This window comes from Hipposideros armiger, unplaced genomic scaffold (assembly GCF_001890085.2).
Source record: "Hipposideros armiger isolate ML-2016 unplaced genomic scaffold, ASM189008v1 scaffold_2314, whole genome shotgun sequence".
In the NCBI taxonomy this organism is placed as follows: Eukaryota; Metazoa; Chordata; class Mammalia; order Chiroptera; family Hipposideridae; genus Hipposideros; species Hipposideros armiger.
Window position 1 is genome coordinate 26,860 of NW_017733655.1, and position 4,156 is coordinate 31,015.

The 4,156-nt window shown below is 47.7% G+C and overlaps 1 pseudogene; it reads right to left on the minus strand.

The window, feature by feature from the left end:
* Positions 1-365: 365 nt before the first annotated feature.
* LOC109378636 (butyrophilin-like protein 8) lies at positions 366-2,509 on the minus strand (annotated as a pseudogene).
* Positions 2,510-4,156: the final 1,647 nt, after the last annotated feature.

Here is a 4,156-nt window from a genome sequence, read left to right on the forward strand (position 1 = left end):
AATAGAGAAAAATGATTTAATATGGAATAAATAAACAGAGATCAATTTTGGAAAAGTTTAATATACAAAACACATCGTCCACTGATACCAGGCCACTGACAATGTTTGACATTCACTGTCTCTGGTCTTCACTCAACCCTGAGGTGGGAATTCTTGTCCCTGTTTTACAGGTGAGGAGCCTGAGAGTTTGTTACTTGTCAAAGGTCCTTTGGCTACAGAATTTGCACAAACCAAATGCACCATCAGCCTCCTTCCCTCCCTGCCTCAGGGCAGCCATGACCCCTGATCCCACATGAATGGGCCAGCCCGCCTATCTGGAAACCATGTTGCTATCTACTGCAGAGCTCTGGAGCCTGAGAGGAAGCTCAGAATCCTGAGAGAAAGTGTGAGGTGTGATTTTCTCTGGGCACCACCCTGGACAGGAAGGGTGTGGTCACCAGTGGAGCGGGCTCCAGGTTGTGTGTGTCTGAAGTTGCTTCTTTCTCTGATTCCTGGGACACTGGGTGGATCACTATGGGAATCACGTTTTCCTCATCACTCATGTAATACTGGATGTAGGGTCTCAATAACTCTTCAAACTGATATGTCAGGGTGTAAATGTGGGACTGATCAATTACATTGAAGAAGGAGATGGCTCCACCCTCATAGTCTAGAAGGACCCCAACTCGTGTAGGAAGTGTTCTCAGAGAAAGGTTGATTTTACGGGGTGGTTAATGTGAGATACTCTTGTTCTCTTGTCATTCTGAGCACCCAGTACCCATTGTTGGGAGACAAAGTCACATGTACCACTTTCCTGTTCACGTCGTCCCGGCACACACACCCCACATTTCATTGTGTCCCACGTCCACCTCCCAGTTATGTTTTCCTGCCTGGAATCTCTGAGAAGCCACTACACACTTCCTTGCAAATCTCTTGTTCGAGTTGGTCACCTTCTGGTAAGTGTACCTCTACCGCACTGTTTTCAGATGATAAAAGTGGAGCTGGGGGTGAGCCGTCACTGGGTCCAGAGTCACCTCCACTGGGGTGTCATAGGGAGAGAGAGCATGAGTTACCGAGGAGGGACCTGGGCTTGGTGCAGAGGTCACCCCCTCCCACTGCAGAATGGCTTGTGGTGGGATCAGGTAAGGACCAAGAGCCAAAGGCTCCATCAGAGACAGCCCCCCTCCCGTCCCTCATCTTCAGTGGGGCTCTGGGGCCTCAGCAATGCCTGGAGATGCCCAACTGTGAGGGCCTAGCTCTTGTATATCATGCCAGCCCTACCACTGTACCTTCATGTAAGTCCACTGCTTCACTTTGTGAGACCTTGATTGTCCCTTGTAACCAGCTCGCTCCCATTCTGAGTCCTGCCCAACTTCCCCTCCTTCCCCTCAGTCCATCCCCTTGGCCAGTCACCAGTGCCCTCAGGTCCCTGGAGCTTAGCCTTTGACCCCTACCCTGGCTAACCCAGCCCCCTGCCCTCTCCCCTCCTAGTCCTGGGCCAAGAAATGAGTCTGGGGCAGCTGCCCCCTGGGGTGGAGCTGGGCCTCACAGATTTAAAATCTGCAGTCCAGTGTGTCTCAATGTTCCTGTTCCCCATATCTGTCTTTGGTCAGCTCCCTCTCCTATGCCCACCCGTGGCTCTGTCCCCTGTCACCCCTCCAGTCATTCATACCTGCATAAGGGTACACAGGCCTCTCTGGGTTCTGAAAACAAGCAGAGCAGGAGGGTCAGTGCTCACATGGAGAACAGGAAGCAGGGAGACAGGACACCAAGGGTGGTTAACCTTTGTGGGTGTCACGGGTCCACCAGAGATCTACTGAAGCCCATGGGGTTCTCTACAAACACATCTTCCCCAGCATCTGCAGACAGTTTCAGGGTCCCCTTCACAAGCTTGTCTCTGCAGAGACCCATGACCTCAGGGTCTCAAGATTCATAAACTAGGGACTTGAAAGGAGAAATAATGGAGGTGGAGAGCACACCTTCTCTCACCTTCCCCCTCATGCTTCCTTCTCCTGTCTGAAAACCAAAAACACAGAACAGGGGGAGAGTGTGAGAGGAAATCTCTACAAGACTCTTACTCAGTTGCTGGTGTTTCCATGACACAAAAGGCAGAATATTCTGCGCTGATACAAGCCTGGAAGGCTTGTCTCCAAGTATCAAGTCAGGCAAGAGGTTGAGGGAGACGCCCCACAGGCTCTTTCTCATTCTGGTCCACACCCTCAGAGAGCTCACGAAATCTATGGTTTCTCACCCCACAGAATGTACCAATAGAGAAAATGTGCAGACAATTTTACGGGGTTTCAGCATCCCAATGTGCATCCTAACCCCCCTACCTGTCTGAGGATCAGTTCATTAGTCAATGGGTGGGGGTGTTGAGCCAGCTGCCCTCATTGACCTGATCATGCTTCCCACCCAGTCTGGAGCCAAGAGCGCACCCAGATGGCTCTAACCGTGGAATAGGAGGGGCCCAGGAAAACTGTGGGGAAGTCTCAAACATGAAGACACTTACCTAATTCTGCCTGCATTCTCCCTGAAACAGAAAGAGAATATTCAGTGGTGGAGAGAGGAATGTGTAAGGTAGGAACACAGCCCTGGCTCATTGCTCAGGGGGACGAGCTGTGGGTGAATGACGGGGGCTCNTGCTCAGCTCGGGCTGTACTCGAACCGCTGTTGCTCAGAGCTCAAACTCTTGAGCGAGCTCTTAACCAACTGAGCCACTCGGCCGGCCCTATTTTTAATTTTTTAAAAAAAGATTTTATTGGGGATTTGGGGGAGGGGAACAGCATTGGGGAATGGGGGAAGGGGAATAGACAAGTTGCTGTCCTTTGGTTCTTCAGTCTGGTTGTGGAGGACGTTGCTTCACTAGCCCATGTTGGTATTATGATCATTGCGCTCTTCCTTGGTGAGGCAGACTGGTCGCTGGCCATCGGACCACCAATCATGGTGGCTCTTGGCAGCTCTGGCTGGCTGCCAGCCACTCGTGGTAGCTCCCGGCAGCCCACTGCAGCAGGGGCTGCAGCCTACGCTGTTGCTGGTGACTCATGGCAGCCCATCTCCAGGTGGAGCTGTTGTTCACCATCTTAGCTATGAAGGGTGCAGCATCACTGGCCCATGTGGGATCTGAACTGGTGGCCCTGTTGCTCAGAGCTCACACTCCCAAGCCACCTCTTAACCAACTGAGCAAGTCGGCCGGCCCGACATATTTATTTTTAAAAACAGCTTTATTGAGGCATAATGGACATAAAATAAACTGCACATATGTAAATTATTTAATTGATATGTTTTGATTTATGTTTCCCATTAAACCATCACCATTAGGAAGACAGTGAACATTTCTGCACTGTAAGAGCATTCTTGTTCTTGACTGTAATCCTTTCTATCTTACTGTCCCCTCCTAGCGACCACTGATGTGCTTTCTGTCAGTGGGGATCCATTTGCACTTTCTAGACTTTTATATAAGTGATGTTACACAGTATGCATTCTTTTTTATGGTTTGTTTGTTTGTTTGTTTTCTGGTCTGGCTCCTTTCACTTGGAATAATTATTTTGGAAAGATTGTTGTGTGTGTATCAATGTTTCATTCTTTTTAATTGCTGAGTAGTATTTCATTTCATGGATATACCACCATTTGTTTATCTAGTCTTCTGTTGATAACATCTGGATCATTTACAACTTTTCATTACTTAAATAAAGGCACTGTGAACATTCATGTACAAATTTGTAGAGGAGTGTATTTTCTTTTCTCTTGGACAAAATACTTAGCATGAAATTGTAGGATCGCATGGTAAGGGACTGTTTGCATTTTAAAGAAACTGCCAAATTGTCTTCCGAAGTGATTGTACCATTTTCTCTCCCCACCAGCTGTGTATGAGACTTTCAGTCTTTCCACAACCTCATCAACACTTGGTATGATCAGTCTTTTTAATTTTACTCTAAGGCGGTAACAGTGTCTCCTTATGGTTTTAATTTGCATTTTCTTACTGCCTAAGGTTGTGTGGGCTTACTAGCCATCTCTATATATTCTTTGCTGAAAGATTTATTACTGATTGATGTTGAATATGTCGTGTTCTTTTGCTGCATCTGTTGAGATAATTATATGGTTTTCTTTCTTAGTTTGTTAATGTGGTGAATTACACTGCTTGAATATTAAAACATTCCTTCACTACCGAGATAGATAC